At 38.1% G+C, this 17,274-nt stretch overlaps 1 protein-coding gene across 33 annotated transcripts in view; it reads right to left on the bottom strand.

Annotated features, from left to right (window-relative positions):
• Positions 1-17,274, bottom strand: part of SGMS1 (sphingomyelin synthase 1) — a 279,380-nt gene that overhangs the window by 124,348 nt on the left and 137,758 nt on the right. For 17 of the 33 annotated variants that reach the window (XM_070224804.1, XM_070224868.1, XM_023643289.2 and 14 more), the window contains one exon: positions 2,388-2,430. The exons of 5 other annotated variants lie outside the window; for them this stretch is intronic. The gene's annotated coding sequence lies outside the window, so the exon portion shown is untranslated. Of the gene's footprint in view, positions 1-2,387; positions 2,431-10,292; positions 10,387-17,274 lie in introns of all 33 variants that reach the window. 11 more of the 33 variants (XM_070224814.1, XM_070224972.1, XM_023643282.2 and 8 more) reach the window with 2 other exon arrangements.

The raw sequence follows: 17,274 nt of genomic DNA, 5'->3' as shown, positions 1-17,274 counted from the left end.
GCTAGAAAAGCAAGGGAACAAACAGATTCTCCTCTAGGGTCTCTAAAAAGGAATGCAGTCCTGCAGAAACCTTGATTTTAGCCCAGTGAGATCCAGGTCTTCTGCCCTACAGAACTGCCAGATGACAAATTTGTGTTGTTTTAAGTGAAAAAAAAGGCAATTAGAACCCCAGATCTTCTCCCCACCTGGTAGAGCCAGACAAGCCAACCCCACTCCCATAACAGGAGGCAGTTTACTCTCTGGAGAAAATGATACAGCAAGACTTCAGATTCAGAGACATCAGATAAGGCTGAAACAGAGGCATTAAGATCTGAGCATTTACAGGCTTGCATGGTGATAGCTTTGGCTCCCTTCCCCTACATGGCTCCCTGAATCCTCACAGGTAGGCGTTTACCCTATAAAAATGGTGAACAGGGGATTTCCTTTTGGAGAAACTGAAAGATCCAAGAAAAAAGACCTGCAGATTCTGATGTCTAGAAGTCACTAATTCAAAAGGCCAGGTCCCTGCCCAAAAACCCTCTAAGACCACAAGGTAACAAATTCCAGTCCACTTTTTATTGTCTCACTCCTAAAAATGAAAAGACAACTAAAGCTTCACCATTCGCTTGAGAAAAGCCTCTAACATTAAAATTAGGGGCTAAAACAAACTGATGAAAAGGGGGAACACAGAGGAAAAAGAAAAGTGCAAAGAGCAGAAGAAAACAGCAAAATAATTCAATTCATATTCTCAAAGGAAAAGAGAAAATAATATATCTATGAAACAAGAACAGGATCCTATTTTAAAAAATAAAATATTCAGAGACCAATAAAAAATTAAATTTGAAGTTACAAATATGCTAGCAGAAATCAGAAGTTCAATAAATACAGCTGTACGTTGCTTAACAGGGACACATTCTGAGAAATGTGTTAGGCAATTTCGTCATTGTGCAAACATCATAGAGCGTACTTACACAAACATGGATGGCATAGCTTACTACACACCTAGGCTATATGGTGCTAACCTTATGGGACCACTGTCGCATACGCAGTCCACTTTTGACCAAAACATCATCATGCAGCACATGACTGTACTACAGAAAGTAGAACAAAAGCAGAGACATGGAAAACAGCCAAGAAAAAGACATCAGAAAATTAGAGAATCAAACCAGTAGGTCCAAACATCCAACTAACAAATTTGCAGAAAACAGAGAAAAGAGTGGAAAGGAAATTACCAAAGAAACAGTACAAGAAAATTTCCTAAACTGCAGGACATGAGTTTCCTAATTGCACGGACCATGAACATTGAAAAACCACAAGAGCTAGGGCCCAATATGAAATTTCAGAATTCTAAGAATAAAGAAGAGAGTCAAACATTTTTCAGAGAACTAACAGCTCGCACACAACCAACTGGGAAGCAGAATGGCCTGAGACATTTCAACACAAGTATCACAAAGCACAGCCACAAACAAAAGACAGTCATAATAAAGTAAACATTAAATATTTATTTAAACACACACTGTAACACGACTGCATCCGGAAAATGGACAGACAGGAAGATGAGGTGTGTACTGAGGGTAAGGGGTTTGTATAAGAGGTAAATCCTCAGCAGGAAATCAATACCTAAGTCTAAAATTTTAAAATAAATCAGTAAATGGCATTTAAGGCATACAGTGTGTTGTTTATAAATAGGTGAATACTAGAAAATATAACTAAAAGAGTTGGAAAGGGCTATCTTTGGGCAAAGATGTAATGGGAGCATAAAAAGAAGAGAGAATGGCTGTTACAGTACTATTTTAATTTTAAACAATGTACATGCAATTACCTCAAAATAAATAAAATAAATGAATAAATAGATGAAAGGAAAGCAGGAAAGGAAGGAAAATATATTTAACAAAGTAAATTTACAAATTGTTACCCAGTGGTGATCTCCAATGCTAATCTACACAGAAAGAATGAAAATAGCAACTGTCCTAACATTATGCAAATGACTATTTGTGGCTTGGAATAAAATTTCCAATCACTGCGCCATACATGAATTCCAAAACGTTGTACCACAAACAATTAAAATGATAACATGCTGTGGAAAGCAGTATCGGATGCTTCAAATATGTGACTCTAATAATGCAGACACTGACTATGTGTAGAGTTGGAAGAAAATTATTCTGAGGTTGGAAAAAAGTATTAGTTATAATATTCAGTTTTAGAGAAATATGTGATTATTAAATACAGATATGTAACTAAATTAAATGGTATAAATATATTTGACTATTACATCTATATCCCCAAAACATTCTTTATATATTCAAGTTGGCCACAAAAATTGTTTGTTTAGTTCTTTTTCAATGGGAAAACATGGGAAATACAAACCAAGCATTAAAGGTACATAAAGAAATTAAAAATCCATTTACCGGAATCATGTTGTTATTTTTCTTCATTGATCTTCCTTCCAATCTAGGAGAAAATGATAAGTAAATTAAAGAGCATTCTTCATATGAGGAGCTGCTTATAAAAAAAAAATTAAAATCCAAGGTAACTATTATTCATCTCTTGTTCTCTATCCATAGCAAAAATTGTTCTTTCCCATTTCCAAGCTAATTTCTGGCTGTCGTGGTATTCAGAGTAAGTTTTATTAGACAAAGCCAAGCATAAGAAAGTATTTAAATACAATGCCAATTAAAAAATGCACACCAAGAGCATCTAATAGTATAATATGAGTTTTAAAATCATTTACAAATTATCTCCTCTCCATTCAGGTAAATAACTGCTAATTGACAATAAAGAAAAAGATAAAGAAGCAAGAAAGCACATTTTTCAAATATAAGAATTACAACTGTAAGGTGAAAGGAGTAGCAACATGTTTAAATTTTCCTTTTTACCAGAACACAATCAATAGCAATTAAAGTGGAACAACTACAGACCATATATATGTGCGTAAGATCAGCTTATAAATAGACTTTGACCCACATCACCTTAAAGGCTTAGAAATGCTTCCTCATTTAATTTCATGAAAGACTTTCTCAGCTAAAAATGAAATATGACCCTTTGAAAATATATCTGTGAATATATTTTTAAAACATATCTGTCAATTATGGTACCTACAGAAAGAAGAAAAAAGGATCTTTTTGAAAAATTAATAAACATCTGTATTAACGTATTACATACATACAGAAAAGCACAGAAATCTTGAGCGGCTTACTTAATTTTCCTAAAGTGAACAGATGTGTGTAACCACTACTCTCCCCAAAGGTCGTCACTGCCCTAACTTCAAATACCACACATTAGTTTTGCCTTCTGGGCAATATTATTACTCAGGGATCCACCTGAGAGTCTAAGAATCTCTGTATCTATCAAAAGAAAATGCTTTAGCAAGAGAGAAGCAAGCAGTCATTGACTGCAAAGGGATATTATTTCAGAAAGATGTTGACACATCTGAGGAAGGTGTTTTGACTGGTTGGATAGTTGTTTGAGGTCAACCTGCAAGGTTTCCAGAGACTGTAGGAGAGAGAAGCTGTTTTATCATATAAATAGAAGGGAAAGGGCCTTCCTACTGTCCAGGATGAATGTACTGCAGGGGATGAGATGGGGGAGGAGGGAGTAAAGAGAAGAGGGGTGGGGGCAGAGAGAGTTTGGACCTCCTTTCTATAGGTACAAAAACACCTGTAAGATAAAGATAATAATCAAACTAGTATGTGCTAGAAGGTAGACTAAGTTACTGACGCATCGACTCATTTGATCTTCCAATTGCTTTGATGCCTGTAGACAGATAAGAATATTGAGTCTCAAGGTGGCTACGCATGGCGGCTGAAGCTAAACAATTAGTAGGCGAGGCAAAGCTGTTCCTCTTTAACAGGTTCTATGCAGGACTAGGGACACTAAAAACAAAAAGGACAATGTTCACAGAAAAGAGGCCATGTAATTAGGTACAGAATATATTGTACTGTCCCTGTCCATGAATCATTTGAAGGAAAAGGACCAAGTAATTCAAGGTCCACAGTCTTCTAAATTACTAAGAAGTTGAATGGTTCTGTCACTTGTAAAGTAGGCCCACTTATCTTTCCGTCCCTCAAAGGAGAAGTTTCAAAATAAATCCTTACAATCCACAAGATGTAATTTTCCGACACACTAACTTGTTTTATCATTCTGTGTGCTTTCCCACTGCAAGAGCGGAAATCAAAGGACCAGATGTCCCTCAGAGAAAACCAGAGATGCAGAGGCAAATTATCACCCGAAAACTGAGGAACCTATGATAATGCCACCTAGAAATGACATGCCACACCCGCATGAATATCTAATTCTATCATGAGTACTTTCAAAAAGCAGGAACCAAAACAGGAACACAGTTCAAAAAGGGAATTTTCTATTGAAAATAGAAAATTTTCTACTTGAGAGGGAGAGGAAATAAAATATCTTAAAAAGTTGCTATAAGACTATATGTGATGTAACAAAGAGCATGTAGCTAGAAAGGCCTTCCTGCACCTCACTGAGTAATACCACCTAACGTGTCAACAACAATAACTACAATTGTCAGATGCGGTGAAATGCCTTTACATTTAATCCTACAAGAACCCTGCAAGGGGGAGGGGCTAGAATCCCCAACTTGTCGGGTGCAAACATTAGGCTCAGAGAGGTTATGTAACTTGTCCAAGGTCACACACTCGTCCAAGGTCACACTGCGAGGAAGCAAGAAAGGGTTCCAAGTGAATTCTGTGGAATACCAAAGACACATAACAGCTCTGGCTTAATGATTAAAGCAACCAAATCTTACTTTTCAATTCCAAGTCATGTCATGATTCTTTCACTTTTTTCTGGTTTCAAATTGCTTTTGATAAGTCTTGCATAAAGGATACTCACACACCCTCTCATGAGATGGGGGAAGTGTCTTGCTAGCGAGAGGCTTAAGGACGGGAAACAAAAACAGGTCTGGATGGACTCTTTTATGGATTGGACAACTGCTAAAACAGCTGAGAGCTCTCTGGTGATGTCTTTATATGGGATCTAGCACAGGCAATGCATAGTAAAAGCCGCAGGCTTGCTTTTACAGTGGACACATGCTGTGAAGGTACAATATAAGAAGGTCTTTCTGGAACCAGTGAGTAAGCAAGTTAACTGCTCACCTTGCACAGTAAAGCATCTAGGAAAAAATTATCCAAATTATACTTATAAAGCCATGGCTCTAAACTTTCAATTAAGACTGAGGATAGTAAGGCAAGAATCTCTGTAGACATTAATCAACTCAGAGACATTCAGAAGAATATTGGGGGCAGGAGGGCAGAATAAGGTACCCTCTTCTTATTCACAATAATTCTGGTATAGCGATGCTCAAACTCCTATGTGTTTACTACTGGTGACTTACTCTCAAGAAAACTTACACTGGAGTAGGAGAAGTTTCAAAGACTAAAAAGGAATGAGCATAAGAAGCAAGGCTGAGGAAGGAAAAGATTGAAGTTCACACAATTCTGCAAGGCATGGCAAACTCCCACTTTACACGTCTGTGTTTGTAGGACCAGACTTTTGAAAGCTTGTTACTTCCTCAGGGGTGAAGAGGGGAAGTGGTTTCATCCTGGGGGCCAAGCTAATGGACTGATAGGGAGTGGCTGCGCGCACAACACTGAGAAACAATGCTGAAATCAACTGCCATTGTCCACCATGGACACATGACATGGAAATTACAACAGGCATCCTTGGTTTTTGGCAGCCCTGACGCAAACTCTATAACCATAATTCAGTTGTTTCTTCTCAGAGGGAAGATGGTGTGTAATTAGACATGAATAATACAGAGAGACCAATAACAGCACAAGATCAATTTAATTATATTTTTCTATTTTTCTTATATTTTTCTATTAAAATTACACTTTATTAGAATAGTAAAAACTACTGAAAATTTTCTTATTCTCACACATAAACAGCATGTTATGTAAATTAAATCTCAGTTTAAGAGACTACAAAATCCAAAGTGCAAAGTTATTCCTTTCTTCCTCTAACATCTAACTCTCAATAAACTGAGTTGAACTGAACCTTTTCTTTCTTTCCTCTGCTTGGAGAAGCTTTCCAGGCTCTAGGGAGGGAGGATTCGACCACAGCTGAACAGCCCCAGGCATCATGTCTAGCTTACGGTGACTGAAAGTTGCAGTCTACTGCAGACCCCGCAAGGCTTCCTTCTGCTGACAGCCGGTCCCAGCTCTCTTCACCAGGGAGCACAACTTTCAACCACACTCAAGGAAAATCTTAACCTGCCCTTCACTACACCGCGGTCTTAGGATGTCCTGATGAAGAAAATAGCGCAAGGAGTAAACTGAATGTCTCTGCCCAGCCCTTCCTCAAACCTTGCCTCAACTTGCAGCCCATCATGACTCTCCTGGGTAAGTCAGAGAGCTGTTTCCGAGCTGCTTGGCTGAGGTGTAAAAGAAAACACAGTATATAAAAGATCATCCATTTATTACCCTGGAAGTTTAGCAACTTTCCACCTTGCCTCCCAAATGGCCTCTCCTTTTTCCTTTTCCTCTATAAAATTCATTTGAATAAAGAAGTTTAGAAGAAGAGTTTCATCTAGAAGAAAAGGACAAGTTTACAAATTGCAATCTACTAAAATGTTGGGAGCTCAAAGAGAGGATTTAATGGGGGGTGAACAATTTCAGAGAAATACACTGCATAGACATAAAGTGCTAGTCGCTCCCAAAGATGGTAAAGGGTAAAAGCAACTGTGCTCCAGGAAATGACGAGAGAAATTAATGAGAACAAAGCAAAATTGGTAAAAGCCTGGAAACTAATTATGAGGACCTGAGGGTGACCTCAAGACAAACACCACTTCCTCTCCACCTTCAACAAAGAGGAACTGAGTGCATTCCTTAGGCTGAGGAAAGAAAAACTACTGCACCCCTTCACTCAGAAAACATTTACTGAGTGGGATTATATAGAAAAGAGTGGCTTCCCTGAAGGAACTCATAGTTTAACGAGGAAAAAAACCCGCATAAACCAGTATTTACATTTCTGTGTGGCAAGTGATACCACAGAGGTAAATAGCAACACAAGCACTTCCCAGCAGGGGCTAGGCACAATTCTTGGACATTGCAGGTATCTCATTTTAATCCTTCAAAGAAGCCTGTGAGCCTGGCAAATGTGTTCCCCTTTTTGCAGATGAGAACAAGGATATATGGGACACAGAAAAGGATCTTTCAAACAAAAGTAGTATTTTTTATTCTAATCTTCAGATACCCCTGCCCCCACCCCCAAAATAAATCTCAATCCCTATTTAACGTTTTGCAGGCTGCCCAGCAGAGTCTCAGGTTCCTAGAACTTTCATTGAGAAATCCACACATTGAAGAAATAATTTTGTAACAGCACAGGTCCTTATCGAGGGCCCCATCAGCAATGTCCTGCCTCTACCTTATCGGAGTGGGTTTTGGTTGCATTATATCCTTACCCAGGGATGTGCCAACATAATCTTCCTCACATGTTATTTAATTGCAGCTCCTTGAGGGCAAGAATCACACTTTATCTGTGCTTACAATGCTCTCAGTACCTAGGATAGACATTTGTAAGCACCCAACAGAATGCTATCATGATTCTCTGTTACCAATTATATCAAATCAAGCTTGTCAGTTCTGCCAACAGGCCATCAGCTCACCCACCTTTATTATTCACCCACCAGCCAGTATTTTCAAAACTGGATTACTACCCACTTTCAAAAGATTTATTCATTGCTAAATGTTGGCTTCTGTAGGTCCCTATAATGTCCTTCCCCTAGCCTGCTCGCCATACTGTTAATCCATGCCCATCACCTGGCTGAGAAAGAACAATAGACACAAACATATTTGCGACAACAGAGCAATTGTCCACGGGATCTTTTTTTACTTAATAAAAACTTTTCCTCAAAATATTACATGTGCACCAAAAAAATTCTGGCTTGGCAATTACTTCCATGTAATATTTGATTATAATTTACCTTCCATTAAACCTTTACATAGTCTTATCTATCAAAAAAGTTTTTACTAAACGAGGATCAAAAAGTATAATCCTTTAAAAAATACTATCTAAGCCATGTCTGATCTACTGTAGTCCCCGTAGCCGCCCTTTGAAACAGTTAGTCTGTCTCCTTAACTAGTCAGAAAGTCTCACAGCATAGGTTACGTCATATCCCAAACATAATATAGACAGGCCAGCAATTTAATAAATACTTTCAAAACTAATCCAAATACTTTGCCTTTGAACTTGGATTCTTTGTAGATATTGAGAAGAATAAATATTTAATGGAAATGAAAGAAACTCAAAACAATGAGAACTTTCTAATTTCCTTTTTAAATACTTTGAAGGAACAGTAGGGCTTCAAAAGAAAATTCAGCATGGACTGGCAAACCGAGCTATCATAATAAACTTTGCAAGTCGCAAAAGCTGTCTTTTGTGTTCCTAAAAGAGGCAAAATTTAGCTGGCTAATAAGAATATAAGATGGACTAAAAAGAACTTACAAATTACTCCAATACAGAAACAGACTAAAGTATTGAATCCAGTTCCAAGGCAGATTGTGGGAAATGTTTTTAACCAAGAATCAACTAATTTACTCAAATCAGATTTGTTGTAGATGTATATCAAGGTATCTGTTCACCCACTCCTCTCTCTGGGGGATTCTGCCACACTCTCAGGCTCAGTTACTTTTCTGTGCCACCTTCTGTGTCACATGATACAACCTGACACACACATAGATGACTGCACTGGAGGAACAAGTGACCAAAAGGCAGCCATTCATAGGCTGGCCAGGAGCCTATGACTTACGTTTACTGGCTAAAAAGATGAGGTCAGTCAATCAGATTTTCTGCCTCAAAAAGTGGAATCAAGAAACCCTAAAAGAAGTCGCCAGTTAGGTGTTGGGGTATAAGGTGAAGAGGAACACTTAGAGTCAGGGCAAGCATCATGGGCCAAGTCTGTTATAGAAAGTGAGAGCTGAACCCCAGCCAGTCACCCACCCGGGACTCGCAGGAGCTTTAAGTCCTGATCACCACCTTCACCACACTACCTTTTCTTGACTGAGGCTGACCTGGTTTTTGCGACCAAAAAATTACGAAAAGACAGAGATCATGAAAGTACCCTAAGTTAAACTTTTAAGTAAAGACCTAAAGTTGACATGTTTAGTTAGAATAAAACCACCTTCTTTTACACTAATTGGAAGAAACAGCTCATATCACTTAGTAAGAAATTTGAGGTCAAATTTTTAAAGAAATGCAGGTTTAATATTTTCAACTTCCTCTCTCCTCTGGACTTCAGGTTTCTCACCTATAAACTATAAGGTCAATTTATAAGAAGGTGTCTAAATTCTCTTCTATGGCTTATAATCTCAGTACAGGCAGTCTCTGTCATATTAACACATCCCTTTCAGACCAAGGAAGACTCTGTTTTTGGGCAAACAGTTTTGGGCAGCAATAGAAAACATCCTCTGTTACTTGGGGTGTCACATGATGAATTCTCATCCTATTGAATTCATAATTAGAAGTAACAAATTTTCCTATAAAAATTCTTAAAATGCTCCACACTTCCCAGGCTATCCCATTTTAGCGATATACGCATAGAATATTAGAATTTTTCATACTGTTTTCAATTGTTCTATTTTTCTTTTAAAATATACAATGATACTACAATGCCCTGACTCTCCCTTAGCTTAAAGAAACTAAGAAGCAGACAGAGTGTTATTCAATTAGTCATTAGAGAAAATATTGAGATCAGAAATGGTGCTGCCACCTTCGCCATAATATTTTCAATATTCCACTTGGGGTGGGGAGGGGTAAGAATGGTAACATTTGGAAATCCAAATACCTATCTTATATATTCTTGTCACTCAGGTTTTAACAAATTAGAAGAACATTTATCTCAGTCTAAAACTGTAAGCAGGGGCCGGCCCAGTGGTACAGTGGTTAAGTTTGCAGGCTTTGCTTCAACAGCCCAGGGTTCACAGGTTCAGCTCCCAGGCATGGACATGGCACTGCTTATCAAGCGATGCTGTGGCAGGCATCCCATATATAAAACAGTAGAGGAAGATGGACACGAATGTTAGCTCAGGGCCAATCTTCCTCAGCAAAAAGAGGAGGATTCGTGGTAGACGTTAGCTCAGGACTAATCGTCCTCAAAAAAAATTTTTTTTTAATTAAAAAATAAAACTAAGCATTCAATGAATGAAATTGCTCAAGAATTATTTTTAAAATGATGTCAGGAGAAATTGTCCAAGACTTTGAAATGGGCAAAAGAAATTCCTAGGTGTCTTCACTGGAGTGCTAGACCTTGTCTAGAGGGACCTCTGGGAATTATCTGAGTCAACAGGGCTACGTACCTTTGTCTGACTGTCTATTTCACAACTCTGTAAAACTGGCAGTAGTTCCAAATAATTCTTATCCATAGCAATGCAAATAAAATTTGATTTCTGCCTGGAAGAAAAGATAACCCAAAACATTTCATTTTATTGTTCTTTTTTTAATCAATTTTATTATCTATTAATAAATGTATTTCAGCATTCCTGCTTTTTTTTCAGTTCTTAAATTCTTCTTTAATTCCCTCATTGAGTTAAATAAATCTATGATATATGTTCATTTTATATCTACGTGCAGCATATTTTTTAACTTTTTGAAAATTACTCTTTAGCAATGATGATCCATTTTAAAAAATCACTCCATCATAAATAGCTAGAAAAGTGCTTGCTATCTATCATTCACAGCAACTGGTAAGGGTATAACCCACCAGGCTATGAATAACTGGTCCACGCTATTCGGAGTCAGATCCTTGCAAATCAGACAGAGTGACACAGATGGTAATAAGCAAATGGCAATGACACCACTGCAATTTCACCAGTAAAGCAAGTTACATTCTTAGTCTTTTATGTACATCAGTGGGTAACAAGTGACATAAAGCCTTGAATTCCAGTTGCATAGATGTATATCACACATCCACTTCTTAATGGATACAATGTAAATAAAATCCAAGTAAATGCATGTAGAAGATAGATGTGTGTGTGTGAAAAACCATAGTTAAAAATACAGTCAGATCCATGCAATGAAGACAAGTCGAACACATAACCTAGACAGAGAAGCAACTCCATCTACTCAGAAAAAAATGATAATCTTGGTTCTAACCTGTTACCCTTTGCCCTAAGTTTTCTGAGCTAAATAGCTATACATCTAAATTAGCAAAGCAAGGCGCACAGATGTAAGCAAATAACTCTCAGAACCTTTAAACTCCCCCAAACAGGAGCTTAGGGTGCCCTACCCATCCCTTGACACAACTTCTTTAAAGGAAAACTACGCACTTTAAGCAGAAAATAGGGCCAAATGATTCTACTTTACAGAAACAGTGAGTAGGAGGTTAATTGTATCATTCACTTTCCTAAATGTTATAAGAAAACCCATCAGCTGAAAATCAACAGAGGAGTTTCTTGATATAAGTAAACTTGATGCATGAAAATACATTTACATTAAGAATTTATACAGCAGAAATCACAAAGATTCTTGCAAGTAACAAGTCGCCTTCCAAGACTAAAAATAGTAATTTATTTATGTAATTTACAAAATGTGATTTAAACATGCTTTACAAGGCTCAACGATGTATTCAGGAAACCACTTAAAGATTCATGCACATATAAAACTGCCCCTGTTGAAACTACATCCTTAGGTTTGAAGAAGTCAAAGTTTCACGTTACTCTCAGATCTGTCCAGGAACCCCCTTCATCAGTGAAGTCTCCTCCTCCTCCTCCTCTTCTTTCCCTTCAGGGCCCCATCCACCCTGCTCCTCACTCCCGAGATGTCAGTCAAATTCCACTGAAAATCCTTCTTTGGCTGCAATTACCTTTGTTTCTTTGCTCCAGAATTTCTCAGAACCTTGAAGAGGCTAACGAACACTGAGAATCACCAAGAATGGGCTGCAGTAAAACACTATCTCTTGCTTCCCAGAACTCCAAGGACCACACCTTGGAAGTTAATATCCTAGTGAAAAGGATTCACTTAGCTTAGCTGTTGAGTTTCCTCCACTGGGAGTATTCTTCAGCCAAAAACTAAATGTCTATCCAGGCCAGCCATACGCAAAGACAAAGGGAGCTTCACCACCCAAGTGTCATCTGAGGACCTGAAGAACAGCCCAAGAATCATTCCTCTACTCACTCACTGCCCTGATGTCTTAAGTTTGCATCATTATAGTAACAACCATCAGCTAAAAAAGCATCGCCTCCTTTAGGAGGCCCAGGTGAAAACAAAAATTCTCAAATGGCTGCGTTATGAAACAATATAATGGAGACTTAAGTGCCCAGATAAAAGAAAAGTGACTTTCTGGGCTGTATTTTTTGTTTCCTCCTTTAGAAAGTGAAAATCTTTCTGAAATGTATTATATATTTCTTACTTTTCCTCTGTTTGCAAAAGTAATAGATGTTCTTTGAATGATATTAGAAAATAAAGATAAACGCAGACAAGAAAAATTACCAATAACCTTAGTCCTCAGTCAGAAGCACTTGGCACTCTGAAATATTTCTTTCCAGTCCCTTTTCGGGGCACTGCAAGGACAGGAATCTCTGTTTGATCCACTGATGTATACATAGTGTTAAATAAATACTTTTTTACTTTCTGTATAATTTTTGTATACCTTTGTATATTCTGTATACTTTTTATACATACTTTTTGTATACTTCTCGTTTTATAAATTCATTCATTTTATAAGTTCAGAACTATACACACTGTTTCATAATCACTTTTCATGTCACGACATACGGACGTTTCCAGGCTATTAAACCATTAAATAACCTTCTACATCTTTGCTGCTTACCCCTCTTTTTCGAGAGAGAGATGACTCACTGCTTTGTGGAGAATTACAATTTTCTGTCCGACTTCTAATAACATTTATTTCCTTATATTATGAGTTACCCAAGTTTACTCATAAAATTTTGGTAAACATAGTTGGGCTTTACCCAACTGAGGATATATACACATACTATTTTGTAACTTGTTTTCACTCACAGTGCGTCCTAAACGTTTTCCTATCTCCTTAAATATACTTCTACGGTTATTTCCTAATTTTTTTAAACAAGAATCCCTAGAACCCAATTCCACAGGATCTTCATGAGTCAAGGTCATCATTAAGAACATCAATAAGTGTAACATGCTATAGCTATGAGTGCAAATGACAGGAACACAAATCAGGGTGAATGACCCCAGAAGATGCCCTAAATCTGTTCTATTCTATTGGTTTGTTTTTCTTTTTTTAAGTTCTCCAATATGAAGCTTTTTAATCGGTGGTCTCTCCCTCATGAAAGTAAAAGAGACATAAAACAGCTCTCAATCAGTCTAAGTGTCTGCCAAGGGAGTCATTAATTCCAACAGGCTTTTCCCAAGTAATATCCCTACCCTCCATGTAACAAGGAGGAGGAGGAGGAGGAGATTCATTTTCCTGTTCCTATGACTTGGGTGATTTCAAAACCACCTCTATTATTTCTTAATCAGTAATGAAAGGTCTATGTCAACAGTTTCAATGAACTTTTCTTTGCCACAGTCAGTAAGAAATGCCTCTCAACACCTCTGAATTAGTATAAGGATATTTGGAGAAGATTTACTTCAACACCTGCAAATTCTCTGCCATCATTCATCAGAAAACATTTCTGCACTGGTCATAGTTTCCTCAAGCTCTGTGGCTTAAGTGATTAACCATGACCCAAATTTGAGGCCCAAGCAACTCTGTGAGCTTAAAGATGCTTTTTAAAAAACATATAATGATCTGATGATCTTCCCTGCATAATGAATCAACTTCTTCATCAGATCTATTCGAAAAAACACATTTCATATTCTAGAGGCATACTACTAAATGAAAGAGGCCGAAACCATCAGGCAAAAAGAGGTTACATTTACCAGAACTAACATCTAATCCTGTTCCTATGCAATGGATACTACAGTTGTCTGGTTACCCAAGTGGATGTAGGCAAGCAATCTTTTTAAATTATCTTTTATTGAAGATACAGAAAGGGCATGGAAATAATTGGCACCATAAACAACAGGCAAAATCTATATGCAATTCATCCACAGAACTTAAAACTGCATCTCCTACATGACAGGCATTCAATAAATTTTCGCAACAAGTAAATGTTCTCAAACAATAACATTTTTCATTTACCAAAAGTCCTGATGGGAACCATCAGGATTAGTATATATGAGCTCATTCAACCTGCCTCTTATTCCACTACATTCTGGGGGAGACTGCACAAACACCTGCTAGGGGAAAAGTGGCCAGTCTTATCCTGAGCCCCTAGTTTTGTCAGCATTATAAAACTGCTTAAGGGAAAGCCCAAGTTCGAAAAAACCTGTCCAAAATAGCCACAGCTGGTCCTGCAGTTCCGTGGTGTGCTGTTTCAACTCAGTTACATCAACCTTCCAAACGCCTCCCTTTGAAAGGTCACAATCACTCATTAGAAAATAAACATAGGTCAGTCAAACACATTTGCCTGAAGCAAACTGGAAATTCGAAGAAATGGCCTTCACCTCGATAGGGGTTGAGTCCAGTCAGCTGCCAATTTATTTTTTGACTTTGAGAAAGTCTTTTCTGCCATCTCTGTGCCTCTGTGTGAGTAGCATATGTGTGTCTGTGTGCGTGTTTGTGTGTGTGTGTGTGTAATCTACAAAATAGGAAGTTGAGTGAGATGCTATCTCTCATCTGTGATTCTGTAATGAAATGATTTGCATTTACAATTATTCTAACTATTCCAAATTATGAGGAAGAGTTGAGTTTGATTACTGTTGATTGAAAAATTGCCATGGGAGGCAATGTGGTATAATGGTAAGAGACAAGTTTGAAATTAAGAAATGTAAATATGACACCTAGTAGAAGACATTAGGAATACGTGAGGACATTTTTGGTGGCAGTCATTGGGGGTCCCTACCGGCCCTTACTGTGTGGGTTCCAGGGAAGGTAAATATCCTGAAATATGTAGGACAGGCTTGCACATGAGGTCCTGCCTTACATAATAACTGTAACACTGAAGAATCTGGATTTCAAACCACACAGTTTCTCCTTAGCTGTGTGACCTTTAATGATCTATGGTTAAGTCATTTAATTCCGAGCCTCAAGCTCCTCAAAGGTAAAATGGGAATATTATTACCAACCTCAAAGGGTTCTTTTGGAGACTAATGTATAATATGATGTTGTGGGCTTGGAGTAAACGACCATGTTCAAATCCTGGCTCTACACTTACAAACTGTGGGCCCTTGCGTGTTCAGCTTAACTTCTTTAGTTTTCTTATCCAGAAAACTCAAGAAAAACGTTTTGACAGGGTTTGACGAGTAGTGGCTCCATGCATGTGAGCTATTATTACTAGTGCAGGGTAATATAGGTGCTCAGTGGGTGCTCCCACTCCATCGCCACTCAAGACCACATTACAGAACCTAGATACACACGTTCAAAAGCTCAGTAACTATACCCATCTCAGATCACCCAGACAATGACAATGAGTAAAAAGGAGTAGGGCCTATTCATTGCTGATATTAATCGACATTTTAACAAACTGTCTTTCAAACAAATCTGCAAGCTAGTGTTTTGCTGCTGTGATGTTGCTGTTTTTTAAAGACATACTAATAGCAATGACTAATGAGGCACAGTATATACAGAGGTTTCCAGGTGTGTCCCACAATATAATTAATAGTCTAGAGGATTAAATGGCAAAGCCATTAAATTGTAAATGCCTGAAATAACATTTGGTTGAAATACCTTACTTTTTGAAGGAAATGCTTAAACAGATGTGATGTATTTAATCACCACCTTTTCACAATTGCTGGCAGGATGGAAACTATGTTAATCAAGCTAAATTCTAAAACATGACGGATCATTCACACAGTAGGTGTTCAAATTCCAGCTTTACCAAGCCCAAGTTAAGCTTCCTAAGATTTTAAATGGATGTATACTTTGATGGAGAAGTTAATAACAAAGGATATATAAAGATATACCTCTCAATATCATTTGTAAAAGCATTAAGGTCTAAATGGGGCTGGTTACATTCTGGTCACTCCATACACTGAATTGTGTAGCTATTAAAACAACTGGGATAGACTTACATGTGCTGATATGTAATCATCTGCAAGAAGTATTTTACAATGAAAAGAGCAAATCATGGAATAGTGTGCATATTGTATGCAGAATACGTTTGTATGCACGTAGAACATAATGGAAGAATACACAAGAAACCTGAATCTGGGGAAGGCAAGGGAGGACTGGAAAGCAAGGAAAGCTTTTCACTTTCCATATCCTTCTGTGTTGCTTAGGGAATTTTTTAAAATCTTGTGCATGTATTTTGTTTTAATTTTAAAGAAAAGCAACTATTTAACTTCTTTTTAAAAAGTAGAAGACCAGATGCTCTTCTCCCTTAATACTGAATCTAATGTATTAAATGAAAAGCATGACAAAGGCAGGTAGATTTTTAAAAACAAAGCAGAAAATTACAGTCCCCTGCTTCTCCACAAAACTGCTAACATAACCACCTTTCCTAAATGTTAGCAGATGAGGCATATACTTTCCACAGATGCCTGTGGGAAATAGGCCTACAAAACATTTGAAAAGTCTGTTTTTATTCTGGAATAAATAATTCTTTAATGGCTTTAAATTTCTCGCTGCCTTCATTGTCAAGCAGGTTGTAACACCAAGCACACTGTCTTGCATAAAGTAAACACCACAAAAAGCACTCTTCTGGTTGTCATCTGTTCTTTATCCCCCAGCCAAATGCCTAAGGGACTGGCGGAACCTGCTCACGTCAATAAATATCAATGTACAGCTGGCTCACTAAACAGAATCACACTGTGTACTCTGCCACCCCCCACACCATGCCATCACCCTCACCACTACCACCATCCAGAAAAGCAGCCAGGCACCTGGGCGCACACAGCACTAGCAAATGCCCTCAACTGGCCCATTCCTCCACAAAACTCAGGCCAGCCCGGCTGATACTGGACAACAGTGGTCATCTATCCCAAGAAGAAAGAGACGCGGCCAGAGCTGCCCCATGGCTCCTAGACTCCTAGTTTAAAGGCAATCAATCACCCCTGGATCCTCTTACACCACATTCCTGGTCATCACATGGTTTTGGGAGGAAAAAACCAACTCCCTACCAGCACCTAGGCCTGCCTACCATGCTGGATCCATTCAGTACAAGCCGTGTGATCTTAAACAAATTGCTTAGCCTCTCTGCCCCTCAATTTCTTCATCTGCAAAATGATACTGGTAATGCCACCCAACTATAGCTGACAAAGCTAGGTGAAGATAAGGCACGCAAAGCTTTTGGTACATAGGTAGCCCTTCATGTG

The sequence above is a fragment of the Equus caballus genome, chromosome 1, assembly GCF_041296265.1.
Source record: "Equus caballus isolate H_3958 breed thoroughbred chromosome 1, TB-T2T, whole genome shotgun sequence".
Lineage (NCBI taxonomy): Eukaryota > Metazoa > Chordata > Mammalia > Perissodactyla > Equidae > Equus > Equus caballus.
The sequence above is the reverse complement of the archived record's forward strand: the minus strand, read 5'-3'. Positions and strand labels throughout refer to the sequence as shown.